Raw genomic sequence first — 16515 nt, forward strand, 5'->3', positions numbered from 1 at the left:
TTCAATAAATACATGCTAAAGTATCAACTCAACTTTTTTCACAACAATTGCCATTAGTTCTAGGTTAGAAAAACTAGTGAAGAATCCTTAAACATACAAACTTAATAGATCCCCCCTTTTTTGAGAGAGAGAGAGAGAGAGAGAGAGAGAGAGAGAGAGAGAGAGAGAGAGAGAGAGCAATGTATCAATGTATTTTGGAGTATTGTAGTCTTATATGTATATTCTCTAGTTAACAATTTTTGCCCAGTATTGGGAAACTGAAATTGTCTTTCCAGTTTTTAGGTAATGTCAAGTGAAGTAACTAACATGAAGTATCAGTTACTCCTTACAGAAGAAAGTCACAAAACCAAGCAGCGCCCTCCAGGACTCAGGACTCTCCCTGCACCAGGGATTTGGTATCTAACAAAGGACAATGTGTGTCCTATGTCCAAGCTCCTATCAAAATCAGATTTATCAGTCCTGTTCAAAAGATATGACTAGTTCCATAAAACTCATTTTTACTTACAAAAAAAAAATTGCTACCAACCTCCCCCTCTTTCTCAACTCTGATCCAAGCAAGAAGGTTGTTTTAAATTGGATCCTCACACTTGAGTCAGATCTTTATAGGAACACAGCAAGACAGGAAACTTGTTCTCTGTGAATCATATCTTCAGCAACTGTGTTAACCTGTAAATATGGTGAAAAATGATTGAGTGCATCCTACAGAAATAACAGGTCAAATCCCTTTCATAACTGATTTCAGAGAAATTCATTTTACCTTTAAATGTCTTTGCTTTGTGTTGAATATTGCTTCAAGCAAGGAGCCCCTCAGCTGTGGAAAGAAATATTTTTTTAATAAATGAACATTTGAAATGTGGCTAAACTTTTAATAAGTTTATAAACCTATGCTATTGATATACTGAAGTCATACCTTTCAATAGGACTAGATTTGAGATACAACTTTTAGGAGAAAGTACGGTTTGATGAGATCAAAAGGGGCAATGGGGCCCTGACCCTAGGATCAATGGCTTTATAAGAGAAGAAAAAGAAAATTTGTTCCATGTATCCACTCTAAGGAAAATTTGCAAAGGCTTCCAGCATGTCAGAACAAGAGCCCCTGCCTGCCAGGGCTTAGCCATGTTGGCATCCTGATTTCAGATCTACAGCTCCAGAATTGTGAGAAGACTTCATAAAAAGCACTTAGACATCCAGTCTATGGAATTCCCCTATGGCAACCTGAAATAGCCACTGTACAAATTCTAAATGGTCTAGACCCCAAAACAAAATCTTTCATCATAAACAAAATTATAAACTTATAAATACTGTGATAGCTTTTAAAGACTGTAGATATACTATATTGGTCTATTCCATGGAAAGTTACTATATATTTTTTCATAACTGCAGAATGTTAAAACCTAGCTGCAAAGATAATTACATCTTCATCTGACACTTTGTGGAAGTAATTTTGATTTATGAGAAAACTCAATAGCTCTTAACTTAAGATAGAAAAATTAATCATAAATTGATTTTATTATAGAATGATTAAGCATGAGGATGAAGTCATCATTACATTACTAATTTATACACTACAAAGATACAATTTATGTTTGTGATTTTTTTAATTTACAAGTTTAAATCCCAGTTAAGCCTGCTGCTAATGTGGGTCTTTGGTTTAGCACTTCAGTTCCATCCTTTTACGTAATGCCACCTAACTGAATTCAGAAGAGAATTTTGAAATATAAATAGAGAAGGTAATTTTAGAAATTTAATTAGTAATCCCTCCCACACCACTGATTAAGTTTGGTTTTGGATCATTGATTCTCAAAAATCTTCACTAACAATTACATGAGCTAAAGTGATCATTTAATACCTGCTATATATTAAATATTTTGAAACACAGATCAAGTCTATTTTTGTCAGGTTTTTTAAATGAGAACAAGTTATAGAAGTATCTTAGGTATATAGCATCTTTGAAGTGAAGGCTTTGTTTTGTTTTCCTCAATACAACATAGTATTTTACTGAGGGCATGCAGGAGGCTTATAGCAGTATGTGTGCAATAGGAAATAAGAAAATATGGAAAAATGTGTCAGTTGTGATTTTATAGAAATATATTTGTTTGTTACTTATCTGAGCTAGAAGAATGTTAGGCAAATTATATTTATTTATTTATTTACTTATTTATTTATGATCTGCCTATGTCTATGTATTTAATACTGAGGAGATGACTTAGGACTGCTTCCTCTGCATGCAAAATACATTGTCTACTACTGAGCTATAGCCACAGAATCTCTAATTTATTTTTAATTCTTTAATTTGCTTTTTGGAAAATTTATTGTAACACTCCAACCTGGCATTACTTTTTCTTTTCAATATTCTGCTTTGCAGCTTCCTTTACCATTTTTGCTTGGATGCCAAAGAACTGAGCATTGGCACGGGCCATGTGAAGACTGTCAAAAGCTTTAAAGTTCTACTCTTCTTCAGTGATGACTCTGGCCTTTTCCTTTTTGTACACATTCTGGAAGGGCATCATAGGTCATGTTAGCTGGGTGGCCAATTTACATTCTTCAGCAGAACTGTCTCCCTTCATTGGAGCAGAAGTCTTCCTGGGAAAAAGTAAGAGCTTAGAGTGGTACTCCTTCAGGAGCTGAACACTGGCATGTGATTCAGTGGATTTGTTTTGCAACCATGGGTCCACAGAGATGCCAATGGTGTAAGTCATTTTCATGTGGATACCAGCCACTCTGAGTTTCTCCGGGCTGAAGTCCCTGCCAGCCTGGACTTAAGAGTGGTATCTAACTGTAGGATACCTCATGATGGGCCTGGTGGGACCAGTTGCAGGACAAGGGCCAATGTGGTGTGCTTTCACCTATGGGGGCCTTGCATCTGCAGATTTTGGATGCCGGCTGCTTGACCCAAGTGTCCACTCGAAGCTGCAAATTCTTGTGGAAGTGGGGCTTCAGGATTATGCCATTCCGGCTGGGCTGTATAGAAGAATGGTGGAGCAGAAAGGCTTAATTCTTATTAATGAAAAGAAATGTATTGGGTTTGGAGTGTTGAAAATAATTATGGAAATGTATGATAAAAGTGTGTGAAGTTATAGTGTTTGTGATTCATTGCTCTTCAAAAAACAGACAAAGAATATGTTATATCCCTCCTTTTCTACATTCAATAAAACAATTATGGGAAACGATCAAGTGTTAAGATTTTGGTGTTTTCATTCTGGCTTAGAGTTGAGAAGTCAATGATAATTAACAGCAGATTTGGTTTCTGTGATTACACAGCTGGGAGAAAGAGGCTAATAAAGCAATCAAATGCATCAATGTAGAGTTATAGTGGATGCTTTGGGAAAAAGAAAATGTGTTTCTGTAGGAGTTCTCTTAGATAAGCAGATAGAAGCATCAGACTATCCAAGAACTGCTAAGATCTGGAAGAAGAACCTGCTTAAAGATGGAGAAGCAATAGTTGCTTGAGAAAGAAGTTCAGCAGTTTATCCTAGATGTAATGCAAAAAAAAAAAATCCTTGAATGTTCTATTTTTAAAGAACTAGAAATGGAGGACTAAGCACATTTGTATTTCATCCTGTTGAAGTGGTATCCATCTGTAATGCCAACAGGGCAAACCTAAGGCAAGGAAGCTGACAAGTTCAAGGTTAGCATAGGGCTTGAGCTACTTAGTAAATAACTATCTCAAAAAAGGACCATCCAAACATCTCTAGTCTAAATAATAAATTGAGGAAGAAAATTTGGGTGCTGAATAGGTATACATTCAGGGAGTCTGAAGAAAGATATGGTTACATAGACCAGGATATTAACAAAGAAGGTAGGGAAAAGTAGAGAGAAAACTCATCAGTATTTGACAATACACTAAACGTGTGAAACCCAAAAGAGTACATTATACCTCCATATAAAATTATTATGCCAATGCTAAATCAGATGAATTTTTATAAACCAGTCAGATTGTGATGTGAAAATATGATGGTTTATCATGCTTATCAATTTTACACTTCTGTAAAGAGGAAACTGTAACTGAGGAATTGCCTTCCTGTTATTGACCAATGCCAATGCTATGAAGCATTTTCTTAATTATTAATTGAAGTAGGAGGGTTCAGCCCACTTTGGCCACTATTATCCATAGAGAGTTGGACCCAGGTTGCATAAGAAAGCTAGCTTAGCAAACCAATAATAGCAAAACAGTAAGCAACATTCCTCTGTGTTTTCTGCCTCATATTCTATCTTGTAGTCTTAGCTATTTTTCTACTGCTGTGATAAAACTCCATGATGAAAGTAATTTAGAAAATACAGTAAAATACAGCATTTAATTTGAGGCTTATAGTTTTGGAGAGTTAGAAGTCATGGTTATTACTGTACAAAGCATGGCAGCAGGCAGGGAGGCATGACACTGGACCAGTAGCTGAGAGCTTATATTTTGATCCACAAGCATAAGGCCAAGTGAGAGAAAAAAGTAATCAAATTCACTCGTTTGAGCTTTGAATCCTCATAGCCCATGCCCTAGTTTCCCTCAATGAAACAGCTCTTCCAACAAGATCATGCTTCCTAATCTTTTCCAAAGACTTCTAACAAATACAGATAGAATATCAAATATTCAAATACACAGTAGCCTGTGGAGGCTACTATCAATAAATCACCAAACTTGTCTTCTCTCGATGATGGAGAATAACCTATAAGATGAAATAAACCTCTTCTTTCCAAGTTGTTTTCGGTCAAGCTGTCTAGCAACAACAATAACAAACAAAACAAACAAAACAAAACTAAGATTAAAAAACCTCTGTAGCTGTCCTTTTATGCTTATCTTATATTTTCTTTAGCCTTGTCTAGCCCAAACTTATGTAGCTGAGACTGACCTTGATCTTGTCTCCTCTGAGTGTTGGAGTTAAGGTCATACACTACCATGTCAGCTTTTTCTATATTTTGTGCCAATGAGATGAAGAGTCTGAAATGGACATTAAAAGTTCTTCAGTACTTATAGTTCCAAACCTCTCTGGATTCCAAATAAACTTTTATCTCTTGGTCAGATATTTTGATTCTTCATTGGTCTTCTAAACTCTGACCCTGGACTGCAGTATTTGCCTGCAGTTTTTGTCCGTGAATTTTCATGAGTGAAATCTAGTTCTGCAAAAGTTAGTTCACATCCTGGGTAAAAATATATCCTAATTCAAAGAGTATAACTTAGAGCTTAACATTCATAAAGAAACCGACATTTCACTAGGGTAATACTATCCTTGAATTCTGAGGATTTCTGGTTGCTATGCGACGCAAGGAAAGTAGTGAAAAAATTCCTTTCAAAGAATTGATCATATGCACCAACCTCTTTAAATGGGCACACATCCACATACAACTTTAGACTTTAATGCATTTTCTTCAAGGAAACTGACTTTCCCTCAGTCATCTTGGCCCACAATTAATATTTTCATATGACATAAAATGAGCTAACTGATTTTCTGAGCATCTTAGTCTACATAAGCTTACCATTTAACAAGATTATCTTCTCTTATTAGTAGAATAATGTCTAGCTCTTTTAAAGCATTATATTAATTATCCAATCACTCGAATAAGCTATTTTTCTTAGAAGTTGAAATGAAGTTCCCAAAATTTTGGTACATTCTGACTACTAAAATATGTCCATGGATCCACAAAGATGAATTATTCCACTCATTTTGATGTTGTTCAGCTTATCTCTTCACCTAGCATCAATTCATCCTCTGAAATCAGAGGCAGGAATAAAACTGTCAAATACCAAATTGGCTTTTATCTCAACCCAGTCTCCAGTGTCCTACTTCCTGGGTTATGATTTCTTCAAAGAAAATAGTGAGATTTGAATGAAAAAGAACAGTTCTGAATTATCATTCCTGTGTCTTCAGCCCCCAGTAGATAGCATATGTCTGAATGCATATCTAAGTGTGTACTTGAGATATAGTCTCTATTTACATGATGATTCTTTGAAAAGAATAAGGTATTGGCATTTCCATTTATCACAGTTTTCTTTTATTTGTGTTTTCAAAAAAGACACATTTTTTTCCTGACAGTAATATTGACAATATCATTGCAAATATGAGAGTTTCCTTATTTTATCCATAGTCAGTAGAGTGGTTGAATTCAGCATACTCTATGTTCAAACAAACTTCAGCTTAGAAATCTTTAGAGAAATATCATTTATAGTATGACAATTCAAATAAAAGGTCTCAGGAAATATATTAAAACAAAACACACCAAAAATATCAAGTTTGAAATCCTCACATATGTGCCACATTTTCAGGTTAATATGCTGTATTTTGAATTGTATACATACTTACATCTGTTTATATTTGCCTTTTTCCTTTAATTTTATTTTTAGCAGCATTTAGTCATTATATTCTATTATTGATATTTAATCTCTGTTCATTAAAATAGAATAGACATTAATAGAACACATCATAAAGAAATACGTATTATATCTTTCCATAACAAATATCAGCTCATCATACCAATGTAATACAGAAGATAAATTATGTGTCATACTGGTAATCAAATATTATTACAACTGACTCCTTTCCTACAGTGTCACAATGAACTTGCTAAGAATGACTTTGAATTTCTAATTCTTCTCCTAAGACTGAAGAAAAACTCAACTATATTTGCAAATTTAGAAACTATAACTGTCTTTGACAGAATCAAAAAGATAGATAAACACCTATGCAAACTAACTAAAGGGCCAAGAGGCAGTATCCAAATTAATAAAATTAGAAATGAGAAGGGAAATATAACAATGGAAATGGAGAAAATTCAAAAAATCATCAGATCCTATTATAAAAGTCTATACTCAACAAAACTGGAAAATCTAGATGAAATGGATGGTTTTCTAGACAGATGTCACACACCAAAGTTAAATCAAGAGCAGGTAAACTATCTAAACATGCCCATATCACAAACGGAAATAGAAGTCATTCAAAACCTCCCAACAAAAAAAAGGCCAGGGCCAGATGGATGTAAGGCAAAATACTACCAGACCTTCAAAGAAGACCTGATACCAATTTTCCTCAAACTAGTTCTTAAAATAGAAACAGAAGGAACACTACCTAACTCATTCTATAAAGCTACAATTACTCTGATAACTAAACCACACAAGGACCCAACCAAAAAAGAGAACTTCAAACTAATCTCGCTTATGAATACCAATGCTAAAATACTCAATAAAATTCTTGCAAATTAAATCCAAGAACAGATTATCATTTTTTTAAATGAAGGAAAATTCTTCGTTACTTATCTAAGTTCATACTGTTAGTGATATCATGGCAAACACTTAATTTTATGTCATAATTATTCTACCCTAAATAAAAGAATCCTCTGAATAAATTCTCTTGATATAGATCTCAGGGTATTCTCAGATAGCTCCATGTATCAGTGAGTTAGAATTTGTCCTTAAATATTATAAAGCACTGTTAACTGTGAAGTTTCAAAAACCATTGTGTAGAGTAACTATTTCTCTTTTCATAATTTTAAGAGGTTCTGTACCTTCCTACTGTCTTCTGTTTCTTTTAAATTCATTAAAGTAGTATGTTTAGGGAACGTGCTGTTTGCCAAAAAATAGAGAAAACAAATTATGAAATAAATTTGACTGAGAGATAGGACTGTGGGAGACATGATCTAAACTAGCATTTAGAAAGGAAATGCCACCGAGCAGTGATGGTGCATGTCTTTGATCCCAGCACATGGGAGGCAGAGGCAGGAGGATTTCTGAGTTTGGGGCCAGCTAGGGCTATACAGAGAAAACATGTCTAGAAAAACAAACAAAAAAAGTAAATTCTACAACACTGTTATGCAGGCTTTGGGTGGTTGTTACATGTTATTTGTATCCCACAAAGATATATTAATTTCTCACTCCAGTATCTGTAAACATAACTTTGTTTTGAGAATGAGTGGATGTATAATAAAGGAAAATGTAGATCATACTAGAAGACCCTAAATCTACCTACTTTTGGACGTATAAAATGAGAGGACTACAAAAATATCAACAATGACAAAGTGAAGAAAGTCATAAGAAGCCACCAGAGACTCAGTGATTGATGAACCCCATTAAAAGCTGAACCAAGGGAGAATTCTTCTCTATAGTCTTGACATGAAGGAGATTCCACTGACATCTTAAAGTCAAGTTTCTTGTTCTCAGAATGAGGGAAAGCAAGTTTCTGCTCATGTTACCCATCTGCATCAATTATAAAAACTTGTTTATTCAGGAAAATGGTGATTATCCTTTTTAAATCACTTCATTTTTCATGGGAGAAAATATGTCAGAATTGCCAGTGAAATTTACAAACGCTAAATATACTGAGCTACTTGCCATTTTTGATTGGTCTAATCAAATGAATTGGAAAATAAAAACATTAAATTTGTGTCTATTTCTCCTATTTTTGAATTAAAAGACAAGAAGAAATCTTTGTAAAAATCTATTTTATAATTTAATGAACATATACAATATACTAATAAAGGGGATTTTCAATAGAAAATAACCCAAATAATGTGCATTTATTGATATGAAATACTACACACAATAGTGTTATGGAAAGCTTCATGTCCCTTACTTACACTGCCTTTGGGAATTTTGGGAGCCAGATGTCCCATCAGTAATAATGAATAAGTGTAGGAGATTAGGTTCTCTGCCTCATCCTGACTAGAATCACACAAGTACAAACACAAGGACATACAAGAAAAATGCGAAGCAACAGTAGCAAATACTAATAGAAAATCAAACAGACATGTTGACAAAAATATGAGCCCAAATTTAAGCAAATACTGAACAAAGGTAGGAAGATCTATTTGATGTTTGCAATGGATGAAAAGAAAAGAGGGGCTTCTATTTTGTTGATTTGATTTGTTCTTGCAGTTATTGTTATTTGTGTTGTTTTTCTCAATAAGAAACACCCTCATGTTGTAATTGAAGATGTACTCATACTCACTATATATTTCGAGACGGCCATGAACTTAGGACAAGGTCTGTATCTGAGCCTCCTGAGTGAGCCAATTTGTCCAGCTGGGATTCTTTAAATAAACACTACATCTGAAATCTTGAAATTATGAAACTATGAAACTCTCATTTAAAGATGAATTAGATGAATGGAGACAGGAAGCTCATTCATTGATACATTTTGAAATTGCTGTGAAGGAAACAATGAATTCAGATCTAGAAGTTCAGGATTGGAGCAAGGAGCCAAACTTGGCATAGGCCAGCAGGGTGCTCTGCCCACAGTCTTTTTATACTATTTTCACTTTTGAACTTAGCAGTGCACTTACATATATTTTAACCAGAGTATTGAGCTCTAGAGAACAGCTGACTGTGCAAATGGAAAGATGAAGCAATCCATTATTATTATTTCATACCAATGTGCGCATACACACATATACACATATGCATGCACATACACAAGCACACACGCACAAGTTACAACATGGCTATTGCAATTTTTAACTAAGAACTCTGTCTGCTGTTTACTCGGGTAAACTCCACATGATAATGATGAAGTTAAGAAAAATTTAAAACATGAGAAACATTATCATTGTTTCAAATTGTACAGATCTTTCTAACACCAAATATTGATCTACTTTTTTCATAATAATAGAAAGTATATTAGTGTGCCAGCTGTGTATATACAGAAAATGAGTCTTGGGGGAGTTTAAATGAGTCGCTCTAAGGTCTCTAGCCAACAGCACAAGAATTATAAAAGCAGTGAAGTTATGGGTAACACAGTAGCTTCTGCTGTTGACCACTCAGTTGCATGGTCTCACGGTTTCCTTGTTCTAGAATTATTTTCCCTCCTGGCCTAGGCAGTATTCCACAGACAAACTGTGACCATTTATATATATATATGAAAAGAATACTGCTTCTGAAACTTAGCTTCCCCTAGGGACCATTCTTATTTGGGACTGTTGGACCAAACAATCCTTCCTGAAACAGGTAAGAGAGAAGAAATTATCAGAAAACTTTCATTAAGTGTTGGAGCTACACTGGAGCATGTGACTTGCTGATAACCAGGGTTCAAACTCTAAATGGGTTAAAGCATATAACAGAAAAAGATCAGCTTTCACACTCAAATCTAAGGGACTCTCCAGTGGATAGAATCAAGAAAATAACAATGGAATTAGAATTTAGTGATAAGAGGTTCAGTGTAGTACACACTTTTATAGAGTGCATGCATACACAGTGATAGGGAGAACTGGAAATCCCCATATAGTGACTTATTCCTTATTTGAGACAGAAAATAGCATATGTATTCTAGACATCTCAGGGCATAGATTATTTTTCCTGCCCTATGCCCAATCTATGCCAGAACATGGAGACATTCCAGAGAGAAGGCAAAGAAGAGATCATTGAATATCATATATTTTGATAAATTTAATTATCACCATTATACACAGTTGATTCAACTGTTCAGTAATATCTCTAAAGGAAAATATTGAAAGAAACATAGAAATGTGTTTTAAATAACCTATAAAAACATGGATGAATATCTTAATATTTTATTTTTCTCACTTTACTTATTTGTTTGTAAAATATGAAAGCTAATAATAACTGTGTTCTCTCTATGAGTCTTGGCCCATGAAACATAGATCCTTAAGAACAAATACATACACATAGTTTATAAATGTAGACATGAAGAGCAAATAGATTCTTCTATTGACTACATTTTCCTTCTTCACAATAAAATATTTACAATTGCCTCAGTAAAAATTAGTTTATATAATCATTGTATCTTAATTATTTTCAGGTAAGAACATTGTAGTGCAATCTTTCCAATATTCATGACTGAGTCTTTGGAGTAGAGACATAGAATAGGTCCTAGTTCAAAGCGTGTGTACTCCTTTGATATATGTTGTTCTCTGGAAATATTGAACTAGTTTACTCCCACAAGCAATACAAGAAGATGTCCATTTTCCAATACTCTCGCCCACACTGGGCCAAGTTAATGGACATTTAAAACTATTTTATGGTTTTATACCCATGTGTAGGAAGGAGACTGGTATTTTGTTAATGTTGATACCATTTTTTTGTTTAAATAAAGCCATGAGTGAAGTTATCTACTACTGAGTAAAAAATATATTTACTGAAGAATATTATTAATGGTAGATTATATTAGTTAAAGTAGATTAACAGAAATGTTTGCTCTCTAAAATCATTCTATAATTATTTTTCAACAGCATCAGAAGCTTCAGTTTTAATGACTTGAATGACATTTATTAACTATGCCATGATTAGCATGAAACAAACCAGCATCATTTTATAGCCAAAAAATAATTAATTTGCAGTTCAGTTCCCTTCTTGTGAGTCACCAAATGCCACCTACCTGTGACAAATTCTATGAGAAATTAACAGGGATTTTCCATCATGTGGAAAAAAAATATATATATATATACCCCACAATAAGGGGTTATGCCTATTCTAGTTACATTTCTTTTATGCTAGTTTACAGTTGAGAAAGTCAAATTAAAATTATCTTTGTTGTCCTTTTCAGGGTGGATTACATCTTGGCACTGAAAGGCAAGCCATACATATAGCCTCAAGTTTTAAAGAAGAGCAGACTAGCCAAGCCCATAGAATATTAATTATTTATCAGTTATTCCTGTAACATATAAATACTTTTATACATGGATTTTAAACAAGGGCAATGAAAGTGAAATCCTCTGTATAGAGCCCGAGATCCAATTAATTAAATCCCAGTGTGGCCTGTGTTCAGAGTTGATGAAAATGCTGCCTCAGTTTCCTCAGATCAAGAGAGGCACTGAAGTACATTGTCTGATTTCCCTTTGAGTCACTGACATGAGATCATCAGCTTGTTAGAATAAAATTATTCTATTTTTAAATGTTCTCAATTGTACTTTATTTTTCCTAAGTTTCTATTTTAGTTGCAGTTGGAACACTTTTGCATCAATTTTTAATTTAAGAAAATCTAAAATCTTCAAAAGTAAAATAATGACAAGAGGAGGATTCAATGTATAAAGCTAAATGGAAATTCAACCTCCCCTTACAGCACTGAACATAGATGTTGTTCAGGTTGAACTATGATTACAATCAGAAGTGAACTCAGAAAACTGTGGAAAGAATATGTAGCTAGTAGTAAGTTCCTTCGTTCCATTTTTTTTTTTTTTTTTTTTTGTGCATGTGTTTCTTACTTTCCACCCTGTGTAATCTTGCAAGTACTAACATATTCCCCTTCTGCTGCATTTTGAGGCATAGCTTCTCATAATTTGTTTGAATTTCTTTTCTTGAATTTCTTCAAGTGGGCAAGCCCATAAGCATGTTGTATGGGTTGTTATATTGTTGTGCTTAAAAGGATTTTCACAGCCAGGTTTGGTGGCATAGACCTGTAATTTCAGCACTTAGGGGGAATGGATACAGGTATCCAGAGTGGCTGCACTTGGGAGATGTTTTTTTAATAGAAAGTGTTTGACCCACAAGTATGAGGACCTAAATTCAGTCTCCATCACTGACATAAAAAAAATCAGCTTTGCCTTTACATTCAGCACTGGGAAGGTAGAAGTAGTAGGGTCCCTGGAGTATGCTTACTACAAAACTAGCCAAATCCCTGAGTTCTAGGCTCATTGAGAGACCCTGTCCCATTTATCTTAGTATAGAAATGGAATACTTCAAGGGTTTCTTAGTTCGTTAAATGGCATTTCAAAGTGTGAGGTTGTACAGGACATATCTAGACCTCCATGCTGACATGCCAAGTTCCTAAACTAGAATCACAGCTAAATTCTATATAGCCTTCTTCTACTGGGGACAAACATGTTATTATTTACCCATTTTTTTATATCAGTTATTAGTAAATGCCTTTGAACCTACAAATGGACAATATTTGAAAAATCTACTTGAAAAAGTACAAAAGTGTACCCACTTTGTCAGTGTTGTTGGCGATTAGTATCATCTATTTAGTGAGAAGCAAGGGTGAAGACAAGAAGAGATCAACCACTAGGCTAAAAGTCAGGTTCATTGCAATTGCGTCTGACAGAGAAAAAGTACTTGAACCTTTCGTCAAAAGTCTTGGTTCTGAATAAAGATTTTGAAAAATGCCCAATATTGTCTAAATTTTAAAACTATCTGAAACTCAGTTTAACCATTTATGAAATGTAAAAGGCTTTCAAGAAATTAAAATGATTTAAGTACACCGAATTATGCAGTGTTGTAGTAGAATATCAGAACATAAAACAGGCATAATTTGTCATTGAACGAATGGATGACCACTTTCTTTTATTATTATTATTTTCATTATTTAGATTTCAAATGTTATCTTCTTACCTTTTTTCCCCCTCTGAAAACCCCAATCCCATCCCCCCTCCCTCTGGTCACCAATCGACCGAATCCTGCTTCCCTATCCTGACATTTCTGTACACTGGGGCACCGAGCCTTTACAAGACCAAGGGCCTCTCCTCCAATTGATGTCCAACAAGGCCATCCTCTGCTAGACATGCAGCTGGAGTTATGGGTCCCTCCATATGTACTCTTTGGTTGGTAGTTTAGTTCCAGGGAGTGCTGGGGGTATTGGTAGGTTCATATTGTTTTTCCTCCTATGGGGCTGCAAACCCCTTCAGCTCCTTTGGGATCATTTCCTAAAAGTTCAAAACTGGACAGAAAGCTTCAATTCAGGCTATTGAGGGCTAACCAAGCAAGATATTGTTTTATTCTTTCTAATCAACAGTATTTTCTTTTTTAATTGCTTTGTTATGAAAAGTTATATGTGAATGCCTATTGACCAGACATCAGAACATTTATACTTAATATACTTAACATTACAGTGCTTTTCATAATGTTATAACAATGGGACCATATTGTTGCCAAAAAAGCCCAGGCACTTCCTGATTGTCTATACAATAAATTTCTGTGCATTTCACTAGTCTTTGAGATTCACTGTAGTATTTAATATTTTCAGTATGCCTATTACACATAAAAATGTTGGAAAACTTTTGGTAGCACCCAAACTTACTTGGACTAGAGAAAATACATGTCCCCTACAAAGACATATAAGACAACCCTTACCTTTGCACATACTTTTCTTTCCCCATTTAGTACTATTTTCAAGCAATAGTTGGTTGACTTAATTTTCAAGTCTATGACAAAGCACATAGGTTGGTTCTCCTATTGCCCTTTTCAAACTAATTTCCTGTACCTTACACTTAGTTAAGGTTTTGTTATTCCATGTGTGTACTCCGTATAGAGAAGAGTATACCTGCTGAATATCTGGACCTCTTTGAAAGAAGTCTTTCGGTCTAATAACAATATATTGCTATATTAGCCACAGATATTATTAGTATTAATAAATAGTGATATTAGCAACTAAAATTTTGTAGTTTAGAAATATGTACTAGTTTGAACAATATGGTTGAACTTTTAATTGAATACCATAAATTCAGGTTCACATTTGTAATTCTCTTATATATCACCACTTTTCTAAATAACTCCTTATTCTTTCCGTAACTCACAGAATTATCTCCACTGATGTTAAAAAGGCATTTGACAAGGTTAAACTTGTTTCCATGATAAAAGTCTAGGGGACATAAGGAATAGATAGAGCTAACACCCAAATAATGCAGATTTTATGCAAAATACCTGTGGCCAACATTTCACTAAATAGGGAAAAACTAAGCATTTCCTCTACAACCAGGAATAAGACAGAGAGGCCCATTACCCCCATTCCTATTGATTATAATGCATGAAGTCTTAACTGTAGCAATTATATAAGAAGAAGATGTAAAAGAAGTACAAAAAAGAAATGCAAATAGGAAAGAAATTAAAATATACTTATTTGCCTATGATGTAATTTCACAATTTAAAGATTCTACAGACTCTATTAGAAAATTCTGTGATCTAATAGACATATAATAGTTACAGGATTCAAAGTCAATAAAAATACAGAATGAACACTCAGAAAAAGAAAAATAGAAAAACTATCTCAACTTAAATAGCCCAAAACAACCAATAAATTATAGGTATAATGTTTTTATGTGCTGTGCAAAGTTTTCCCTTATATTATTCAAATGCTGATTTCTCTAACCCACTATCTTGTTTCAAAAGAATTGTAATGCTTATGTTAAAAATCTTCTGTCTCAAGTCTGTGTAAAGGATGGTCATTATTTATTCTCAGCCTTATCAATAAAAGCTGGAAAAGCCGATAACTAGGCAATAGAGCGAATAGGGCAGGAATTCTGCCAGCCAGGGAAAGGAGACAGAGAAAGAGTAAAAGAGGATTTACCAGGAGGAAGGGGTTCTGAAGATATCCTGGGGAAAAACACCCAAAGTGAAAGACCAATAGTAAACTCCAAATATCTCTGTTATTTTGGCTAGGAAGCATCCAGATTATCCTAGAGAATTAGAATAGATAAATGACTGACTGCCCAGCTTTTGTGCTGTTTAGCTTTATTAAACAAATTCAGTAGTCTCACTCTCATTCATTTGAGGGCTAGCCAGAGGTACAGAAAAACAAGACATGCATAAAATACTATAACAGTAAATTACCTAGGAATTAATGAACTTGGTTAAAGGTATAAAACTTTTAAAACTACATAAAACACTTTTAGATATTTTTAAAATTTAGTTGAAGAAGATACTAAACAATGGAGAGAGCTTTCCTGCTCCTGGGTTGGCAGAACTGATACCCTAAAAATGATGTTTTAATCAAAATTATTCTGTATATTTAATGCAATATCCACGAAATTCCAATGCTATATTTCATAGATCTAAATAAAATAATAATTCTAGTGGAACTACGAAGGATACAAATAACCAAAGAAGTTCTAAGGTGTAGGATCCCAGCTGGAAATATCATATTACTTAAGCTCAAAGTATAAACCAAAGGTAAAGTGATAAAGAGCAGATTATTGGCATATAAACAGAAAGGTAGACCAATGGAACAGAAAAAAGGATCAGGAAATAAGTCAACGAAGCTATAGCTACTTTACATTTGACAAAAGTGTCAAAAATACTACGGAAAAACATTAGTTTAATTAACAGATGATGCTGGAAAAACTGGCTATCCACTTGCAAGAGAATAAAATTAGATCCATATCTTTCACACATATATTCAAAATGGGTTAAAACTGTAAATTACTTTCTTATGTTTGAACATTTAGTCAATGTTTTCCTTCTTAATGTTTATTAGTCTCCATTACCTTGATCACGAAGTTTTCATTATTCTAATATATTAAGGTATACTCTGTCACTGGAAATGGTATAGACAACTGAGAATTATATTACTGTATTTCATCTATGCTAAGATACAACATATTCTTGGGGCACTTATTCTTTAATTATTAGTATATATATGCATATATATGCATATATAGAGAGAGTTATACAGTCATATATGCGCACTAACACACACATATATATGTATACATATATACACATATATGTATATATATATATATATATATGTATATTATGTGTGCATGTTTATAAATTTATGACTGCAGCCTGCTGGGTTCACTTACATGCTTATGTTTCTAGGGATGACTGCTTGGAATTGGAAAACCTACCAATAAGTTAATGCCTAGAGA

The 16515-nt window shown here is 34.0% G+C and overlaps 1 pseudogene; it reads right to left on the reverse strand.

Moving 5' to 3' along the window:
- Positions 1-2333: 2333 nt before the first annotated feature.
- LOC110317987 overlaps positions 2334-16515 on the reverse strand; it is a 16957-nt pseudogene continuing 2775 nt past the window's right edge.

This window comes from Mus pahari, chromosome 3, assembly GCF_900095145.1.
Source record: "Mus pahari chromosome 3, PAHARI_EIJ_v1.1, whole genome shotgun sequence".
Lineage (NCBI taxonomy): Eukaryota > Metazoa > Chordata > Mammalia > Rodentia > Muridae > Mus > Mus pahari.